Below are 22,408 nucleotides of genomic sequence, written 5' to 3'. Positions count from 1 at the left end.
TATGAAGGACAAACACCTTACTGACCTGGTCAGAATTTTATGTATATGGGTGGTGGCCATTGGATGATGAACTTGGGAAGTGGTGAGGGACAGATGAAAAACCAAGTTTGCTTCCTATAAAATACAGTTTGGCGCCCCTCATAAGCCACGCGCTGTCTGCAGTAAATCTACCCATCATTGTGGGTTAAACAAATTTCCTGTGGCTGAAAGGCAAGTAATGAGCTGATGGTGTGAAGTTAAAAGCAGTACAATCATTTAAAAAAATAAAATTCTACAAGTATCGCCCCTGTGTGTTGGGACACTTTTAATAAGTGGGATTAACCTTTCTTTGATATTGTTCAGGAGATTTGAATTTGATGTAACCTGTGAAACTTCTTAAGTGTTTAGGCATGATTTGGGCTTCGCTACAAATTACATACTAATGATGATATTAGCTGGAACACAAGACAGAAACTTAATCTCTCTGTGTTTCTTACAGGTGTTTATAGAAACTCAGTGTCACTATGCTGTCATCCAAATTATTCCCAGTCTGAGTTTTAATCCTTGGAGAAATGCTTATATGCACAGAGGTCAAGTCAACAGCTTTACGATTTACTCCCTTTCATGGCAGTAAAGCTGTATTTATAAACTCCATAGTACATCTGGCTTCTAACTTATCATTCTTCAGGTACATAAACACAGCGCTTTAACCTAGCAAAAATATGGTTTTGCTTCGGGGAAAAGTCCTGAACCCAGTCCCTGAAGAAATTCCTCTGCCTCTGAGATTAAGCAGTAAATAGAAACTTCTTTGCTTTGGAATTTCTCCTACGTTGGTTTGTCCACTCTTGGATTTTGTCTGAAATAAAAGGTTGGGGCTGATAGGAGTGGACAAGTTGCTGTACAAACATTGAAAGATTTATTTACTGATACAAATGAATTCTAAGATGGTTATACTTGCTAGGGATCTCTGTAGAGAGAAGAAAATACAGTCACAAGATCTTTGATGCACAAAAAGCTTTTTTAATTTAAGTTAAAGCACTATTCCACCTATGGTGAGGGAAAAATTAATACTCTTCTTAGTAGCTAAGTGGTTTTCTTGGTGAGTCATAATTCATTTTGCAGACAATTTCAAGCTCAAAAAGACAATATATACCTCACATTTCTGAAGGTGTTTCTTTTGTGGGAATAATCCTCCATGAGTCATTGACTCGGACGGTCAGTGTGAGTTGTCATCCTCTTGGATGTTCAACATTAATTAATGCATGGTTGGGCTGGCTAATTAGGGTCTTTGTCTTCCACATTTTCCACCACACTAAACTGTGGCCAGAATCAGTTGGCTTGTTTTGATTTGGGATTTTGGGGGTTGTTTGGTTTTTTGGCTGTTTTTTTTTTTTTTTTTTTTTTTTTGTTTTATTTTTATTTTTAATTTCCCTTTTTTATTTCTGTTCCAAATTTGCAAATATACATATGTTGACTTTGCTAGGGGTAGAAGATTGAGCTGTGTTAAGAGAAACAGAGAAACCTTGCCACATGTCAGCCTTGATTTCATTGGAGACAATGTTGATGTGAATCCAGAATGTAAGTATATTCCATGGCAATCTTGTTTTATATGAGTATATACTGATATTTTTGCTGTTGTTGTTACTTTCTTCCCAATTCTAGGCGAAGCTTCTGACAGAAAGGCAAACCTCTTGCCCTGAGTGTTAGACTATTTTAAGCTACCAACAGTGATGAGTTTAAAAACTGGTTTACTAGCAGTACTTCCAAAGTTATTACAAAGAAATGACCCAAGGTTTCTGAGACTTTGAATTCCCTGTCTCTGCATCTTACAGGAATTATGCTTTTTTTTTTTTTTTCCCCTCTTTTTTTCTCCTGTTCTTTCATCACCAGATTGATCTGCTTTACTTACAGTGCCTGTAATTTGGTAACACTGGAGGGCTAGAAAAACAGAATGGACCATAAACCTAAGTAAAATATTTGTGTTATAAATAGCTTGAAGGTCCTTTCCCCCTCTTCTCACTATTACTGCTTGGCCTAAGACACTCTGCAGGCTTTCTATTCTTGTTGGATTTCACCAGGACAGAACATTTCTGCTGGAAAGCCCCTATTTTGTATACTTTGTCTCTTCTCTGAGGTTACAGGTTACAGCAATTTTCAGCCCAAATCTCTGAAAGCAAAACCCACTATATGGCTTAAAATTGGAGGGCTATCTTCTACAGGAACCTAATGGAAAAGCATTCATTTTGCTGAAAAGGCCAAGGCTTTGTGCTAGGCTCGTGCCAGATTTTCAGATATTCTTTTCTATATGTTTGCTCATATTGTCCTTTCTAGGTCTTCAAGCAATTAGTTTTTATTTGCATGCATCATTTCACTTCTTTGCTCCCAGGATACAGTCCTTGCTTTCTGGCTGTCTTATGAATTTTTTCCTCTCAACATTCCGTTTGGGCTTTTCACTCATGTTCAGGCTTCTGTTTGAATTCTATATCCTCAGGGCTTTTTTTTTCTTTTTTTTTTTTTTTTTTTTTTTAACTTCCATATTTTCTCCCCCTCCTCCTCGTAATTTCTACATTTTTAGTTACTGACATGTTATGCTGCTTACGTGAACAATAACACCAGTAACTTCTGTGTATTTACCTCAATGAACGTTGCTCTTTTTTCTTTTTATTGCCCTTTGTATTTATTATTCATTGACTGCTTTGGGTTTGGTTCTTCATTCTCAAAGATTCTATATAAAGGAAGAAGCAGCAAAAGACACTACCTGGTTATATACATTGATTGTTTTTTAATTTTGTCAGGACTGACTGTGGTATTTTGTAGTTAGACATTAAGTTCTTCAAAAATTAATGGGACTGGGGAATCGTGCTGTATTCAGAGGCAAACTTCAGAAAAGGATAATTGTCAAGCCCTAAAATATGTTAAAGGACTTGTTTTTGAAAATGAGTTTGTTGCTTTTAATATCTATATTTTGTTAGCATTTATGCAGTCTTTCACATTAATATATTTCATTGATTGAAACGATTTTTTACAAACAGTAATCTAAATCAAACTATGTTCTATGTATTTATTGTGTAGTTTCATCTATTTTATTAAAAACATTTAAATAAAAATATGATATGTATTGTACTCTTTATATTTAAGCAAATATTTATAAACTTAATAAAATTTTATTTACTGAATTGTATTATATTTGATAGTATTTTAGAAATAATGTGGGAAATATCAGTGATTAGGTTAGTTTTCCCCTGCTTTAAAGTAATTCTCTATATGTGAGTAGCTATTCCCTTTAGATGTTCATGCGTATAAATAATTGCAACATAAAATTCTGGCTTGCATTTTCCACTTAGGGGATTTGCTGTAGGAAATATTTGGCCTCAGGTGAGCAGCTCTCTGCTCTCTTTGGGGTTGCCCTGTCCTTATCACGGCACACATATGCTAATCTTTGCAGAATTAGGAGGGGGTTTTTTAATTGTAAACTTTTAAATTCATTTCTGTCTTACTGGAACTAAAATTTCCGAGGAACATACTACAACAAGAAATTAAATAAAAAAAAAAACATGACTGAGTATTTAAAAAAACCTAAAGGTTTTTAACATTGTTCCCAGTGGTGAATAAATTTACTGGCACTGTATTAGGGACAATTAGTACAATGAGTGAGTTCTGTATTGTTGAGAAAATAAGGAAATACAGGAAATACAAAATATAAAGAGTGATGACTTTTTTTTCCCCATATATATTCTATTCTTTAAGCATTCAGTTATTTAATTTCAAGGCTTTATATAACTTCAGAAGGTTCATGTCCTTTGACCTATACAGTCCTCTCAACACCAGCTGGAACTAAGAAAAGTATTTGCAGGGCAAATAGGCATGAAAAGAACAAAGAATTGGATGCAAGGTGAGAACAGGACATTCTGGTGCTATACTTGGGCTGTAAAGTATCTTTTGAAAGTAGAAACCTGATGTTCAAATGCAGCAAAATTTTTAATGGTGAAGCTTCCCGATACCTGAATTTATTTATTTATTTGTATTTTTTTTATTCCTTGGAAAACTAGCTCATACATGAAGTATTTTTGGGTAGAGGAAGAATGTAATATGTTATTTAGAATATGCTTTTTTTTAATCAGAATTATTTGTTCTGAGGATCTATTTAATGAATATCAGGACATAGACTATTGATCTCGTCTTTGGGCTGTGCTTAATCTTCTTTTCCCATCAATATCATACACAAGTAATTACATTTTTCCTGTTGATGTTGCTCATGAACTTTAAGACTGGACAGGATAGAGGGATCGATGTAATTAAATTTACAATTGAGAAGATAAAGAGTTATTGTTGGAAATTAAATGGTCATTACCTGACAAAATTATGTTTGTGGCAAAAATCTCTATTTTTCTCATTTTTACTTCTGCAATTATTGAGAATAGAAGCACTCAGATGTGTAGTCATGTAGAAGTGAAAAGTGACATTGAAAAACCCCAAACACAGACAAATTAGTCTTACAGATGGTGTATGAATGGGACAATACTTCCTTCTGTTGTATTGATAACTATTGAATTGATACTGAATTTTTACTATTGACAATATTCTGTTTAAGAAAAAACAAAACAAAACAAAACAAACAAACAACAACAACAACAAAAAAAAAAACAAAACCAAAACACACCTTATTTTGAGAATAAGGACTATTCTTTAATTTTACATTAGAGTTGCATTCTAAGAGAGTTTATTAATGAAACTTTTGGTAATTTCTCATTACTTTTATTTATTTTAAATTGTTGATCCTTAGGCTCTTTAAACATCTTATGTGACAAAAATTATTCTGATTGTTGAGTTTTTAAAGGGGCTGATGATAGTGTTATTTGTACTAAGTCATTGAACTGCAGTGTGCTTATTGGCATGTGTGTATTTATATATTTTATATATACACTTTATTTACAATAAATACACTTTGGCATTCCTTTACTTATTCATTGACTGGTGAGTTAATCTGCATCAATTTTTCAAGAAAGCTAGGAAGAACCTCTTATGTTTTTCATAGTAAATTCACCAAAAAACCCCATAGCAGGTTTATATTTGTCAAGCTGACCATCATTTTATTTATTTTTTTTTTTTTCTGCTAAGGTCTCAGGTGAAATTAACAAAGTTATCCTGGTGTCACAATGTGTGTGCTCAGCAGCTTTAGGAAATTCATCTTCATTTGGAAAAGGGTAAGGTTACCTGTAACTCAAAAAATGCGGTAAGTTAGAGCTAAATGCAGAAATGTTTAAAGAGTGTACAAACCTGTTAAAATAACTAGACACAGCAGTATGAGTTAAGGCTTCATCAGGATAATTCAGTTTGTCCTCTGAAAATTGTATTCAATGGGTAGAGCTAAAAAGCCTATAGCTTTTATATTTTGTTAAATTGCTAGGTGCCCCCAGACATGCTAAGCCAGAAAACACTGAAGATTTACAAATGTGCATTTATCTCATCCCAGATCACAATTTTTTGTCTTTTTTTCTTCCCTCCTACATTTTCCTTGGTCAAAAAATTGCTTGAATTCTGACAGAAGTTAAAAAAAAAAAAAAAAAAAAAAAAAAAAAAAAAAAAAAAAAAAAAATTGAACATATTAACATACTAATGTATATTACAGAAAGGCCTTTTCAGTAAAATGCTGATAACAGATGTGTTTTTAGAGACTAGTCTGCTGAGTTGAAGTACAGCGGCAGCTTTTGTGTTTGGCAGCTTGGGAACTATAGGAATTACAAATGGTATGTTGGTGTCCCTCTGCATATCCTTAATGCATCAGTTCTAATGGAGTTATTGTCTCTTTAGCGTATTTGTAAAATGTCATATTTTATTCTAATGTCTTCATTTTTTCATTATTAGAGAAAAGAGAATAATTAGCACGCTACCTGAATTCCTCTGCAATTATTTCAGATGTCTGGTGTGCCTGAAAAATATTTATGTGTGAGAAATTTTAACACATTAATTAGAAAGGGTTTTAGGAGCTGGCCAAGGTTAGACACCATAAATTCCTCCTTCTGTCAGTGAATCCTACATAGTTTCACCTCTGTGGCTTCATCTCTCCCCATGCCTCACACAGGTATCAAATAATGTAAACCACAGTCACCCATTTAGAACATTAAATACACATTATTTTCATCTGGCAATCCAAACATTTGGGATTCAGTGAAGCAAGAAAATGAAATGTTTCTTAGCCAACATGTTTCAGTCCTAGTGTTCATCTGCTGTAATATGATGGGACAGCTAATGAGAGACTGCTTCAGACTTACTGGTTTTGTGGGCATGAGACAAATTGCCTGATGGTCACTCCTGAGAATGTTTTGGTCCTTCACTTAACCTGCGTCCTCCCCTGGAGATGTCTTCCATTGTATGTCAGGTTTTTTGTCATCTTTTACCAGAAGCTCAGTGAACAAAAATTGAGACTCTGCTGGCTTATCTTCCTCCTTTCTTCCCACCTTCTGCTGGGTGAATTTCTTTGATGTTACTGTTACATCTGTAAAAAACAACTTTCAGAAATACCTTTGAATCTATTATATATATATTTCTCTTAATTCATTAAAAAAAAAAAAAGGCAAAGGAGACCTATTTTTGTAAATTCAGATTTGATCTCTCTACGTCTTCTTGCTCATTAGAAGTTCTCTGAATTGTATGGAGTAGATTTGGGTTTCTCTGGGGTTATTTTGGGGTATTGTTTGTTTTGTTTTTCTAATAATACACCACAAGCCAAACAATAAAAACAAACAAACAAACAAAAAGCTTTTTCCAGCCTTAAATTAAAGAATGGTATCAGAACTAGGAATTCTTCAAAATAATAGGATTTTTTTTTTCTCTAATAATAAAATAGCTAAAAGGAGATGGTTGAATTTTCTGATAATTTTCATGGCTGTTAAGCAGGTGTTTTTCCAACCAAGAAAAATAAGAATATCTGATAGAGAATTTGTTGAGACAGAAAAAAAGTTTGTCAATAAGAGTAGGCTGGCAATCTCTTTAGGTTATTGCTCTGTACTGATAAGGAAAGACAAAAAGACATTCAGAAAAAAAGGAAAAGGGCTTTCAAGTACTGAGAGTAACCCCATGCTGCTCTAATAATTATAATGACCAAAAAAAAAACCCCAAAAAACCAAAGAGAGAGAGAGAGAGGGTGTTGAAGTACCCAGGTGGAAAGTTCTCAGGAGAATGCACATATTCCAGGACAGGGTAAGATCGTAAGTCAGATTCCAGAATTAAGCTTCACTTCATGAAGACCAATGAACAGTTACTATTGCTGTTTGACCATTAACTCCTAATATGATTTTTGCAGACACATCAAACCTGCTCTTTAACTACTTTGATTAAACTGTGATGGAAATAAATGAGCCAAATAAAATTAGTAGATTTGAGGACTGCTGGATCATGCTGTATGATGGGTTTTACATAATTCAATCCTTAATGTGTATCCAATATGCTTAAATCGTATTTTTAATTTTCCTTTAAATAGTTTGCATTACTAATTTGCTTCTAAGAGATTTCTGCCAATCAAGTTAAATACCTTCTGCAAACTGCTTACAATCCTGTCAAAGTGTCCTTGTTATACTAAACACCCACATTCTGTTCTAGTTCCATTTTAGTTACTTTATTATTATTTTTTTTTAATCTTTCCTCCCACAGAGTGTTAGCAACTTCGAATTGACGGGCATCCAGGAAGCTCAACACAATATTTATTTTTAAAATACATTCATTGAATCAGTGCAGATCTAAGTGGTACCTAAAAAGGAAAATTCCAATTTTGAAAGCTGTGTGTGGGTGCACCAGCAGTCCTGCCAGTTTCGCAGAGGGGAGCAGTGCGCACCAAAACCTAGAGCACTGCTAAGCTCCTCTTGAATTCCACTTCACCAATATTCCCTTCCAAGGTTTTGTTTCCCAGGTATCAAAAAGTGTCCAGTAAACAGCTGAGTGTGAATGATTTGTAGGCTCACAGGAGAATAAATGGTCTTTGGACTGGCATTGTAAAGGTACAGAGAGGAATATTCTTTTTCTCATAGCAGACAGTACATCCTTATTAGTGAATGTATTATATTAGTGTATGGTAATTCATTATCCTGTGTAAACACTATATTGGGATAATAAGAACATTGGGAATGCTTTAAAAACCCTTTACATCTCATTCCTGGAAACATTAAGAGACTTTAGCTTTGACAAGCAGCATTTTCCCCTTGGGAACAACAGTTTTGAAAGAAAGACAGCTCAGCTAGTTTGTCCACTACAGTAATTTAAGGCTAACATAATATATTAATTCAAAATAGCAACAGTAAGAGAATTTATAATTTTCAGGCAGGTCTTCATTCTGTTCAGAGTTCGCATTCAGAATGCAAAATGTGCAAACAAAGGAAGGCAGGATTTTTTTTTTTTTTTTTTTTTTTTTTTTTTTTTTTTTTTTTTTTTTTTTTTTTTTGGCAGTGAAGTACCTAATAAGAAGAGAAGGTGTTGACCCATTATTCGTTTCTTATTTAAATTCTCCTTAGTCAAGCAAAATTCCCTTCTGAAATTCATCACTTAACTTCCATTGAACTTTTAAAAGAAGAACTGTATTTGTTCACAATGGAGAATTCTTTTATTTTTTTCTTTTCTCACACTTTCTAAATGGAGATTTATATGCATTATATCACAATATCACATATGTGTTATCAGTTATGTTTACTGCAATTCCCCAAGAGCAGCTTTCACCATGTAATTTCCTATTCATCCTTTTAGCTGTAGGGACATACAAATGTGTATTTTGTGGCAATTTTAGAAAATTTCAGGTGCCAATTTGTATTCCAAGACTCATCCTCAGTAACAGTTTCCCTGATTCTGCATACCTTAAGTATCAGTGGTAGGGCTGTAATGTTACTGGGAAATTATTTTGTCCTCTGCCTCTTAGACTTTGCTTCCAGTGAATTAAAGGGGACTTGCATCACAGTCAACGGGAACAGAATTTTACCACAGAGGACTCAAATTCTTTCCTGGCTGTTTGGATCATGTATATCATAGAGGTCCTGTACAGACAGAATTATTTGAATTATATTTTCTATTTTAACCTTTGCCTTCTTATTTTAAAGGGATGTGATGTTCCCCTTATGCTCTGGTAAGATTTTGTTAGATGGTTTTCTTTAGTTTATTTTGGGTTAGTGACTTTTTTTTCCCTTGGGATTTTGAAATCCTAGCTCCTAGAGTCCTTGACTTTCATGGACCTTTACTAGTTCAAACAGGTGAAAAGCCTGTCCTTGTCTTTTTGACAATATCCACTTTAAAATAAAACTCAAAAAATGGGGTTAAATTATTTCAGTTTATTTCTCTGTAATCTTTATTGGGTAATTTGTCAGAGCTCTGCCTCATTCCTTGTTTGAGCTCTCTTCTATTCAGTTGCATCTGTATCCACAGCTGTTTCCAACCTTTAATTCCTTATGCAAGGATTGAAACTGCAGTTCTATATAATATGAAGTTAATGTTTTAATGAAAATTGTTTTAGCATGTACTAGCTATAAATAACTTTAACTTACTGTTCAGAATCCAGGAATTATGATGTTCTTTAGAGCTGTGTGTTCAGAAGGCACATTTAGCTAGCTGGCCACCTATGTCCATTGTATCAAATATGGAAAATAAATGAATAAACAGGGGGCTGTTAGGATTATGACCTGTGCAGTGTTCACCAGAAAGACAGGAGTACTAGGGCTTCTGCTGAGTAGATATTCAGAAGGTCTAATGAAAAATCTGTTGGAATCTTGGGGACACAATGATTCCTGATGTCCCCAGGTATACGCTTCAGCCTCTTAGGTGTGGTTTGTTTGTTTGTATTGGGTGTCTTGGGAAGATGCTGTTGTTTGGTTGGGGTTTTTTAGGGTGATATGTAGTTATTTTGTTAGCTTGTTGGCTACTTTCACTCTTTCAGTAGTTTGGTGTTGGGTTATTTTTGTTCTTGTATCTAACTTTGTATAAGAAATTCATAATTTGAAGAGTTCTTGTTTGCTAGACCAACTACTAAATCACCTTCAGCCAATAATGTGGGAAATAGAGAATGACTTCAAAAAAAAATCAATTAACTGTATCTGCTGTGTTCTTGGGCAAGTCTTGGTTACTAAGCTTATTTTCTATTTTAAGCTATCCTGTATTTTCCTTCTGTGTTGCCTCCTGTCTTACTGTTTGGGTAATACCAGCCCCTGCAACAAACAAATTAAACTCTTGATCTTACAGAAGAACATGCTACTAGATTTTTCAAAAGTGATAGGTGTTTTTACTCCATTTCCTTAGTCTATCCTTTAAGTAATGATGTTGAATGCTCACAGCAAGAGAGCCAAGCCCCTACCGTGAAAAGTAGCAAAACTTACGTGAGAAAGTAGATTTATTCATATGGGCTCTATAGCCATGCAAAATTTATGGGTTTGGAAGTTCTAGTAAGGGCCTGATGCATTCAGTTGTCTTGGTATCCTGGATATCTTTGGAGGACTGTTTAGTGTGCTTTGTTTCCCTCCACGTGAATAACAGGGTCATCACTCTGATGTGCTTTTGCTTTCGAAGAATATAATCATTGGTATGTGTAGTTTTGAATTGCAAGGCATGTAACTTAGAGTGCAATTTAAATCAAATTCTGGTGCATTACAGTAGTTATTTCCATAGCCTGGTGTCTTTCCCCTGCCAATCTCACTGAGTTAGATTCCAGACAAAATTAAGTCTTGAGCTGTAGTTTTGATATGGGAAGTGTCAGTACATTACAGACAGTTGCAAAATATCTTTCCAGTTGTCTATTTCTGTTTTTAAAGATGTTGAAATTCAAAGGAATTTTCATTGTTCAGCAATAAAATCATCTTTACTATGAATTTAAAATGTGTAGGGATATGTCTAATATTCTGGTTTAGGTTTTTAATATTAAATTAAATCTACTTTAGTCAGCTGGGGACCCCTGAATGTGTGCTTTGCCTCCAAGTCGTAACTCTCACAGCTTCTGTGATTTTGTTCACTATTTTGCATGGCTTTAGAACAATAGATTTAAGACTTTTTATAGTTATTGAAGTTGAAATTTATCTTGATTCTAAATCTTTCGTGTTTTAGTGGAATCTGCAATAGAAATAAAAATTTAGGTCTAGGAGGACTCTCTGGTGACTTTTTTTCTAGTACATCAAATATCAAGTTTGATAAATTTTTGTAAACATTTACTGCAGACAGGTCTTATGAGAGACTTTACTTTGGTATAGTTACAGTTTTTGCTAACACAGGTACTTTTATTTAAAAGTTAAAGTCAATTTAATTTCTGACTGTGATTGTATCCTTGGTTTGTAGATAGTGACGATACTTGAAGCATATGATCCTTGACTACTGTTCCTAAATATATAGGTTTTGGTGTCCACTTTTGGTGTTGGACAAGTTTTTCAAGAGGGACTTTTTGAGTAGTACATTATGTATTTTACTAAACAAGTTATGGAAAATAGAGTGGGTCCTTAATGGTGTTTTTTTGGTGTTTCTCTTCTCTTGTGTTCATTTAAATAGTAAGGTTTTTGTGCTATCCTAGAGTAGGTCTTACAAGTACTGTGGAGTTTCAGCAGCTTTTATGGTAATATTAATATGTTTAGAGTTTATAGGGAAACTCTAATTTGCTGAGTGATCTCCTTAGTAAAGTTGGGCTGGTTTTCTTTTACGTGTTTCATGTGAGTGGGTACACATTTCTTTTGAAATTCACTAACATTATAATGAATGAGAGTTGTGGATAATAATGAAACAAGGATTAAGGAAATTGCAATTCTAAAGATTTTTATGAAAAGCTGAGAATTTTTTCAAAACTCGTCACATCTTTTCATCTTTTCCTTTAAAATAATTAATTTCAAAGCATGCAAAAAAAACCCCAACAAAATCCTTATTGACTAAAAGCTTGTTTGTATCTTTGGATACCTATTTAGGTGTCCACAGATTTTCTCAAGCACAAATGTGACAAAAGTTTTACCAGGCCCAAGAAGTCTTACAGAACAAAATTATTTTTGTTCGTGAATGATAAAATCCCACATGTGCAACACTCTTAAGCCCATACTATGAAAGGGTGTGGGCTTAGAACCTTGATTTGTGCCTATTAGCTCCTAAAGTTTTCCATTTATTGGAAAAGTATTGAAATGTCCACAGAAGGAATATGGCTACTGGTTATTTAACTTTGAAACCATTTTTTGAGTCCCAGCTACAACAGTTTGACAAAATTTCTTAGTAAAACTTTGAATCATTTTTTGTACCTTTAGGTACAGCAGAATCATTGTTCAGTTTGTTTAACAGAACACGCTGTAGTGACAATGCTATATGTCCCGCATGCTTTACTGCAAAAATGAAAAGGACTGAGGATATCTAAAATATTATACAAATAGACAGGTTTAGTAAAATAATTTGAGCTTTTTTTACTGGGTCATTTTATTAAAAAAAAAAAAAAAATTCCTTTTTTTTTCAAGGTGTTAACTCTAGAGTTTCTAAAGTAACAGACAGAGTTACTCCCTCAAACAGCAATCAGCCACATTTTGCATTTAAAGTCTTCAACCAGAAACTTTGTGCACACATTTAATTGATATTTTTTATTATTAATAATAATCCCTAACATAAAGAAATTATTAATTTAGCTTATTTGCTCAAGGGATGCATTTCTTTTTGAATAGGATAGAAGATATTAGCAAGTTAATATCTTCCCACTGTGGTAGAAAGTGAGTGAAAATTAATGAAGATAATAGGCTTTACTTAGATAATTTCATTATTGTCATAGCTTTACCTGCCCTGTTTTATGACTGCCTTATTGTCTGTAGTGAAATTATTATCTTAGCTCTGCCAGAATTACTTTATAAAACAGCTAAAAGGGATCAAATTACATAAATTAAGTATTTTTGCACCTTGCTACTTTCATTAATTGCTTGTGCATGTTGAGGGTTTGTTAGGGTTTTTTTTTTTTTTTTTAATTTGTTTTGATTTTTTAATGTGGCTCCCCCGATGCTGGCGGAAGTAGGGGAGGGATATTTTCATTTTTGAGCACAGGCTGGATGCCTACATTCCAATATAAGTTTCCACTTGTGGACTCTGCTGATTCCTCATTTTTCCATGGACTGTGTAGAGAGACCTGAAGATCCCAAAACAGGAATTGAAACTTTGTCCTTTCTTAGATGCTTGGCTCCTCAGGAACACGCCGCTGAAGGATACCAGGTTTATCTCTTTTCACTAGGACTTGGGAGTAAATATGGTGATGTCTCCCTAAGTATTTGTTCACAGGAATATTGAGGGGCTCTGCCAAAAAAAACCAAACTAGTAGGCGGTGACAGTTTCAAATTATGATCTTAAGAGAATGCATAGTTCATAGCGTCACTTTTAAATACCTCTGACAACATTACTTTCATGAAATGTCATCTTCAGACAAGATTAACCAAAAGGAGAAAAAAAACCCTGAATTTGTCCAGGCACAAAAGCCATTCACTCACCCTCACCTGTCACAGCTGGGCAGGGGAGAAAAAAATATATTGAAGGGTACACGAGTTGAGATAAGGACTGGAAGAAAATACTCCAAGGGCAAAACTGGCTCATCTTAGAGATGACCTTGGTGTCTCCATGTTGTTTCCCTCACATGTTCTCACCTCCTCCTCTTCTCTGGCCAGAATTAAAACTGTGTGCCCCGCTTTGTTTTGATTTTCTTCTTAAACATGTGATCACAGAGGCATTATCAACATCTCTAACTGGCCAAGTTTTGGCCAGCAGCAGGTCCATCCTCAGAGCCATCAGAGATTGGCTCTGTCGGATAAAGTAGAAGCTTCTAGCAGCTTCTCACAGAAGCCACCTCTGTAGCCCCTCCTCCCAGCTACCAAAAACCAGGCTGGGCAAAACTGGCAAAATTTCCCACCACTGAATAGATAAAGGGATTATTTAGAGAAGAGAGGAAAAAAAAAAGAAAAATCCTTTGGGAAAGGTTTTTATGGGAAATTCACAGTAGGAATTGAAAAATCTCTTTGAGGAGAAATTTTTCTGCTAACTCTCTGGGGCAGGCTGCTAAACCTTTCTTGGTTTTGCTGTTGTGTAAGTTCAATTAAAACCAGTAATATCAACACATCTACCACATTTTTCTGTGTGACATAAAATACTCCCCTAACACTTGCATCAAGTAGCATCGCTAGTGCTGGTAGTAGCCAGGCCCGCCAGAAAGCACATGTTTTTCTATTTAGCTTGCTAGGCATATTTGCTTTTCCTTCAACTCCTCTTTTCTGCGTGACATGCCATCCTTTCTTCATTCCATCACATCCTTATGCTTGCTTTCAGTAGCCATTTTTTTCTAGTGCCAAATTATTTGCCAAATGTTCTGTTGCCTCTGTGGATGTGTTTGCAGCAGGCTCCCTCTGAGTGTCTGTGTTTCATATTTGAACAGCTCATCAGCAGGCATATCAATTCTCTTCCTGGGAATTTGTTTTCTTCCTCAAAGAGATCTTTGCAGCTTGATGTTGACAGCTTTTGTCTTCCCCTGAGGCAGTTTTCTTTAGGGTCTCTGGGTAGCCTGTTATCTGCTTTTGTAGAAATAAAAAGGCAAACAACTATGCTAATTACTTCAAATATGGCTCACAAGTAAAAATTTCTACTAGTGGCAAAAACCTTGATTTGACCCTTTTTTTCTGGACATAATCATTCAGACTATGTATACATCTTTATAACTTGAAAGTATATGTGTTTCCTTAAAAAAAAAAAAATTGAATTGCAAAAATTGTAATATATACTGTCTTTTGAACACTTTTATAAATCTCTCAGCCTCGTTGCTTTGAAATACTCCTGTAACCAGGCTGAAAATGGAAATATTTCCGCTTATATTCCCTTCTCTTCTTCTGCACCTCCTACCAGATAAGTGACAAACGCAGGCATGGGAGGGAGGGAGGGAGGGAGGGAGCGAGGGAGGATCCTGAGCGCACTGAGAGCCCAGGATCAGTCTCTGTTCACAGATCAGCAGAGAAAGCTCCGTGACAGAGCGCGGGTGGGACCGGGGGAAGTGCGAGCGCTTTGACTTCCTGGCGACATTGGAGGAGGTGTGATGTGGCAGGTGGCAATGTAGCGCTCTTGCAGAGACCAGTCAGGAGTAATGGGCTGGAAAATCCAAGGTCACCAGTGCAGTATCATCCCGGTGCTTACTATTGGTGTTGCATGAAGCGCTGGCTCAGATTATTTAAAAGCACAACTGGAGCGGGAGAACAAAAAGGTGGAGGGGAGGACGTGATGCAGCATGGTGTTATTTTTTTTTGCAGAGACTCTGGGTTTCAGGCGAGATTTTTTTTATTTATTTTATTTTTATTTTAAAGGCAGATGCTCATTTGGTGTGTCATTTGACAGCTCGACGCTGTTATACATGGCAACTGTCACCTTTTCCTGAAGTCCTGCAGGCTTTGGTGCTGGGTAATGTGGAATCCAGCCCAGCTTCTGCTAAGCTATTTAGAGCAGTTTTTTAAATTTTTTCCTCCCAACTTAAATTCAGAAGCAAATGCCCTTTTTTCAAGTGAGATTGAAAAGAGTAACCAAGTGTTAGGAGCAAAAAGAACTGCCCAGTGAGTTTGTTGACAACCAGCACTAGGCGGCCCTGCTTGAGCAGGGGATTTGGACCAGATGACATCCAGGTGTCACATCTAACCTCTATCATTCTATGAAGTTCAAAATCTCAAAGGACTGAAGGAATTTTTTTAGTGACTAAATCTTTTTCTTCCATTTGAGCACAGTGAGCTGCTTACTCTTCTTAACTTGCTCCCACTCTTGTGTAGGCTCAAATGTCACTGCAGCTTGATATGATAGTGTGTTTCTGGAGACTGATGTAGGATGTCAGACAAAAAAGAGGGATGTGATCTTTGCTGCAGAGCAGTATTTTTGCTTTTTTCAAATCAAGAGATAATCATACAATGTTTTCCAAATTTTACCTAACTGTAGTGGGAGATATTTGCAAATTCTAGCAGTAGATTATATAAACCATCAGCCTATGTGTTCAAGTAGCTCAGAATATGATTTTGTTTGGGTGGGATTTTTTGGGCTTTTTTTTTTTTTTTTTTTTTTTTTTTTTTTTTTTTTTTTTTTTTTGACAGCGTGATCAGTTTTATCTTCTTATAGGAAGACTTAAAAAGGAAAACAAGGATCAATTTCGCAGTTGAGCTGTCAAAATAATTGTTTCTAGTTTACATATGTGTGGATTTTGAGGGCCAAGGATTACTGGTTTCAGACTAAATCTGAGAAATCACACATCTGAATTGTCTGACAAATAAGAACTTTCTGTTCCTTCAGAGTTTTAGCTGAAACTGATGTTCTTGTCAGCATCCCAGATGATACCAGTAGTGAAACTGCCAACATTGTCAACTCCATTGGGCTGGCTGCCTGTTTCTCTCAAGGACTCGAGATGCAGGACAGCCCTGCTAGCAGACTCCCTGGGGCTATTGCTCTGCATCTTCAGGAGTCCCTGGCTGTGATGGAAGACTTAATTATGTCTGACTTAAACCAAAAGGTGCAGTTGTCTCTGGCCCTTGGGCAGGTACATCAGGAATCCAGGTAAAAGGTTAAACGAAGCTGATGATGTCCAGTATGCTAAAAACATAACGTTTAGGGATCAGCTTTTCTTTAAAGAACTTTGACTTCATACAAATATCCCCAACCCATTCTACCTTTCAAACCACATCAGAAATATCTGGTAGGGACTGTGCAGCACAACATGTGTAATGGCTGTGTGTAGCAAAAGAGGACATAAGATGCCCCAAGCCTATCAAAAGGTGTATTTTTACCTTTCAAATCATATCAATTGAGCATGGTAGATATTTGAAGCACAGAGACCCTGTCTACATTTTGAAGCTTCTCCAACTGAAACGTATTTTTCCTATATATGAGAGATCTTTTTGTCTGGACTTTTCATCATCTTCTACTATGACTCAGGGAGGGCACCACGAGCTCACTACATCGTTTTGTCTTTTATGTTTGCCTCTGTGGTTTTCCTTATTCTCACCCGAATCTCTGCACTCAGAAGTTGAGACAAAGTTTTCCCACAAACCATCCGTTTGGATCAAAGGACACAACTTTTTTTTGAAACTTCATCCTCCCCCTGTATTATGCAGCCTACCAGCCTCACCACTTCTTCTTTTTGAGTGTAGTCCATTCACGTCCTTTACCCCCAAACTCATGCTGTAGCCTTCGTCATATCTCTTATCCTACCTTTTCAGGATTCTCTTGCTTATAACATGTAAGTTTCCAGAAACAAATTCCTACCAGCTAGATTTTCCTGTTCTCCCATTTCCAGTACCTGAAAACAGATTATTATAAGAGGCATTCTTTAAAGAGATTGAGAATAATAACCTCTCTGGAAGTTAACATGATTCTCTTGAGGAGGTTCAATTGCTACTGAATTCTGAGACACAGCATGCAGTTCACCTGTGCTATCTGTGCGTTGTCTTGGCTGAATGTGCCATTCAATATAACCATGTATATTTAAAATTAAGAAGTAGGAGTTTTATTATTTTTTTGGCAGAAAACTAGAGGAGCTGAGACAACTCATTTGGCATGACAGCGTTCCATTGAGCCAAAAAGTAATTTTCAGAGACTGCATCTTTGCTGCAGCAGTGGGGTGGTGATTTTAATGCACAGTGCTGCATTTCAGTAGCCAATTGAGATGGCTATTAAGATATAAAATTGTGCATTAACATCACTGCTGCTCAGACGGGCAGCTGGTGGCTGCTCCTCAGCTGACAGCTCCCTGCATTCTGCTTCATAGCAGTGGTTTTCTCAGTAGCTCCTCGGATCTCCAGAAAGAGAAACAAAAAGTCATTAACTAGTTAAAATTTCATGCTGTGTTGGGCATACAGATCCCAGGGGGAGCAACAGGAGAGTAACGATGCTGAGTGCAGAGACCATGAGGCAGAAGGGGAAAGAGTTTGAGAGAGGAAATCCCCCTGTGAAAGGATCATTCCTTGGTTTTCACCTAGTGGACTCACTTCGGCTCAGGGAAAAAGTGGTGCACGATCCCTGAGACTTGGGATACAGTGCTTAGGGGGGGATTGTGTAGCAGAAATAGCCTGTGTAGCTAAGAGGTACTAAGATACTGAATTTCATGAGACCCTGAGAAATGTGAGAAACTTCCAGAAGAAAAGGTATAGCAGAAAATATACTTGAATTTTCAGAATTATTTAAAATAATAATTCAGCTTTTACTCTTCACCCTTAGAAGAAACTGAAGGACAGTTATCAATGCCTACTATTTATTTAGGCATTTCCTTGGATATAGTTTTCTGTTCTGATTTGAAAAATTTGCCTGCTGTCAGATTGCACCTAAATGGCCTCCCTTGCAAAAATGCAGAAATTAAGGATATCTGTGACATTTCAGGCTTACATGTCTCTGACAGTAGTTGTGAAATGGCTTGCAGAATTAGGAAAAAAAAAAATCATTTAATGTCCTTCTCTGCCCTCTGTCCACAGAATGTGTGGATTAAGTCTGCAGATAGCCTAGGAAAAAGAAGGATGCTGTTTCAAAACATGGTATAACAGAGGGAAAGATGTGCATAGAAGATCCCTTGAATGGCCCTAACTGTATCCTTTGATCTCTGCATTTTCCTTGGGAATGAGCTACAAAAATGATCTATCTTAGGACTTAGCTTCTGAAAATTTGCTTGAAGCAGAGCTGTGGAGGCCACTGACTGAGATCAGTAGTTTTCCTTTCAAATTCTGTTAAATAGAAATGTTTATGAGTGTCTTTCCAGTTAGAAAACTTTAAAAAACATGATATGAAAGCTTTCCAGGAAATTATGAGTTCCTGCTTAAAAAAAAAAGTAGTATCTATGAATACTCATTACATTCCTTCCAAAGATACATGGAACTGCAGGATGGAATTACAGCCTAAAACTTTAACCTACAAGTGTTGATAGATTTACTAAACATTTGTGAAGACAAAATCAAGAAACAAAGTAGGAATAAAAATATCAAAGCGATTTAAGCAAAAATATCCAATAGATTTAGGAGAAGGTACACAGAAAGGTACATGTTTAATACTTAATCTGGTAGAGAATGTCTTAGTCTAATTTTCTGCATGTCTGCTCTTTGTAGTATAGTAGCAAATCCCATCACCTGTGTGTGAGCCTTCTTACAATTCTTTGAGTTATGAGATGGTGTGGGGGGGTCAATTAACATGATAAATAAGGTCAGATTAGTATGACAACATTTTATTTTGATGTTTTTCTTGTTAGGGGTTGCATTATCAAGTACTGTCTTTTTAAAAAAAAGTATTTCACAAATACAATGATAAAAGTATTTTTTAACGTGAAGGAATAATTCATTATGAAAAACATCTACTGTGTAAGCACTTTCTCTGTGGAAAGTCAGACGTATTCTCTCATTCAGTATCTGCACTATTCCCAAAGAATTAGTGACTTGCATTATCATCAGGCCAAAGCCTAGAAGTGTACAGTGATCAAAAGACTGGGAGAGAGAAAACAATGTTAAGTAGTTAAATATATATATATATATATATATATATATATATATATATATATATTCTCATGTAATCAGGTTGGCTTCGGGATTTTATTTTTTTCTTTCTTATCAAGCAAAAATTGATGAAGCATTTACATTTGCTGTGTATTGTGTTTTGTTTTTCCCTAACTCAGAAGATCCAGTTTGAATGTCTGTTTGTTTTTCTATCACATTATATTTAAAACTCAGAGGAAACAGAGCAGCAGTTCAACATTTTCCTGCTGTTATGCACCACTAGAGGCCATCATATACCTCCTTAAATATTAGGTAGGTATGCAAATTATTCTAGAGATGATGTGAATAACTGATGAATATAAGAGTCTTTATAAAAGGGCATGGGGAAACTTACTTGAGAGAAGGCTTTAAAATTACTGATTATTGTGAGAACCTTGTTTTAAGGCTAATTCTAATTGATTCAGAGCACCTCTGTCCTCTCATGCACTCGTAGGTTCCCTTTGAATAGGTCATGGAGTGTATGTGGCAAGTGAACTCTGGAGATAGCAGCTGCTCTCTGTGCATGATCTACGTCAGTAAATACAGTCCAGCTTAGAAGATAAAACAGAAATCTTTTAGCTTTGTTTTTGTATGCTTGGGTTAGAAATTATCCCTTTATCTTCCTATCTAGAAAATGGGATATCATACTTGATCCCCCACAGACAGTGTATTGAGTCATTAAGGAGCTCACACATAGTTACTACTTCAAGTGGCTTCCTGATCTTTGTGTTTCACAGCTGTATTCTTTTGAATTGTGGAAACAAATGGCTGAAATTATAGAGGAATTACAGGTAGCATGATTTTAACCATGGAAAAAAAATCAAATTAGCATTTATCTAATACAATCTGGAGGTGCTACCAAGAGTAGTAACATAAGAAGGTGATAAAAAAATGAATTAGTTTTGCAATGGGTTTTGCTGCTTTTCCGAAAGGGTTATGATGTGACATGAGCCTTATCCGGGAGATCTTTTCTACTATCTTAGTTTTCAGTTTCACTCCTTCTAGCAAACTAACTATTCAAAGAAATATATCTTATTTTACTTTCTTTTTGAAGACTTGCCGATATATATTTTTTTTTTTAATGTAACAGTTTATTAATGTGTGAAAACCTTGCATGTGTTTTTGGACAGTAAGTAATTAGAGGAGAATTCTAATTGATTTATCTGAATCAGCCTGGTATGCAGTATTTTCTCATTGAAACATTGAAAGAGATCAAGAAAGATAACAAATATCAAGTACAAACCACTTTTCTGAAAATACAAGCAGCAATCTCTATGTTCTGCACTATAACAAGTATTTTGGGATTACATTCTTTTGTTTGCTCGGTTTTTTTGGGTTTGGTGTTTTGTTTGGGGTTTTTTGGGGTTTTTTTTTGTTTGTTTGGTTGGTTTTTTTGGTTTTTTTTTTTTTTTTTTTTTTGGATGGAGGGAAGGAGGGGAATTTATTTCATAGCTCTTAATCATCTTATGAAATTGACCTTGTGCTTCAAAATTATGGTGGAGGACTTCTGTAAATTACTGCAAATAATCTCGAGATGTCCTGAGGTTATCATCAAAAAGAAGTCATGACCAAGAAAGCACTATGGAATTTTCTTTTTTCCCCATTAGATTTTGGAAAAACATATGCAATTTTACAAAGCTCGATTATTTATTTCCTGATAAAAGAACTAAAATTTAATATGCTGTTAATCAGATGAAATAAAAAAGGATAAGAAATGAACACGGCATTGTAATAGCTCAGTATGCAGTAGCCCCTCAACAGATGAATTAACACTGAATGCTATTCTTTCAATAAATAAGTGCCAGTTTGGGTAAGAAGGCTGTCACTTACAAATAAAGTATAATATCACTTCAGAAAGACAAAAGAAGTCTCTCACTTTTGGTATAACAAACAAGGTCATTTCAGAAACACATTTTTCCTCAAAGGAAATAAAATTGCATGCAATTGTCTTACTCTTTACCATATTATTTTTCAAATGCGTAAGATTTTCTTTGTTTTAAACAGGTTATGGATATTAGCAAACTGAGGCACAATATATAATTTGGGCTTCACTTTCAGATCTTTACTGTTATGAAAATAGGGATTTTCTGCCCATGCTTTGGAGTCCAGATCGACATGATTGCTGAGAAGGCGAGTCTCTAAAAAAAGGTCTGCTTCTCTCCTTGGGGACAAGCAATACCATAAGGAACCATAGGTGGCTTTTAAAGAAATCTGCTTGATTGTGCCTTGGAACATTTATATTTCTGCATTACCTGCTTTTCATGACCACCTGCATTCAGACCACCCAGTCCAGATGGAAAAGAGTGTGGTGTGGACAACTTCCTTGGTCACATTGTGAGTGTCCTGATGCAAGGCCTGCTCTCAGGACTCGTTTGGGCCAAAATGGTGCGGGTCCGATCTGCAGGGCTTCTGCACACAAACTGGCACATCAGTGTGTCTTTCTGCTGTGCCAATTTATCAGTTTAATGTTTGCTAACTCCAAAAGGACTGAACCACAATTCACTGTACAGTGCAGACATGTGATTTTGAGCGTGTTGCTTTCCATCTTTGTGACTCAATTTCCCACCTGGGAGATGTTGATAACAATGCTAATGTGTCTCATTATTGTCTTGCCTATTTAAACTGTAAGCTCTCCAGGGCAAGGGCTGTCTCATACCATATGTCTTCACAGAGACAGGCAGAATGAGGCACTGATTGCATTTGGGGTCTCCTGGTGCCACAATAATTAAAAGAGAGACAATAATATTAAAAAGCAAGAGAAGGGAGAGGGTAGGTCTGGTGTCAAGAGGCTTTCCGACTTCCTGGTAGCAACCCAAGAGCAAGAGAAGAGTTTATCTCTGAGGAGAATTCTTGCTTTTTTCAACTTTCTGAGCTCCAAATGTCATATTGGTTTTCAGAGAAGTACAGTAGGAAAGCTTTGCAAACAGAGTAATCCGGAAGCTGATGGAGAT

At 35.8% G+C, this 22,408-nt stretch overlaps 1 long non-coding RNA gene across 1 annotated transcript; it reads left to right on the top strand.

Annotated features, from left to right (window-relative positions):
- Positions 1 to 1,460: 1,460 nt before the first annotated feature.
- LOC120753226 (uncharacterized) lies at positions 1,461 to 22,226 on the top strand. The gene is made up of 5 exons (XR_005701024.2): positions 1,461 to 1,557; positions 5,098 to 5,183; positions 18,414 to 18,524; positions 19,607 to 19,730; positions 21,516 to 22,226. It is a non-coding gene; the product is annotated as an uncharacterized LOC120753226 (long non-coding RNA).
- The last annotated feature ends 182 nt before the right edge of the window (positions 22,227 to 22,408 follow it).

This window comes from Hirundo rustica, chromosome 5 (assembly GCF_015227805.2).
Source record: "Hirundo rustica isolate bHirRus1 chromosome 5, bHirRus1.pri.v3, whole genome shotgun sequence".
Lineage (NCBI taxonomy): Eukaryota > Metazoa > Chordata > Aves > Passeriformes > Hirundinidae > Hirundo > Hirundo rustica.
This window is presented reverse-complemented; position numbering and strand designations above follow the sequence as displayed.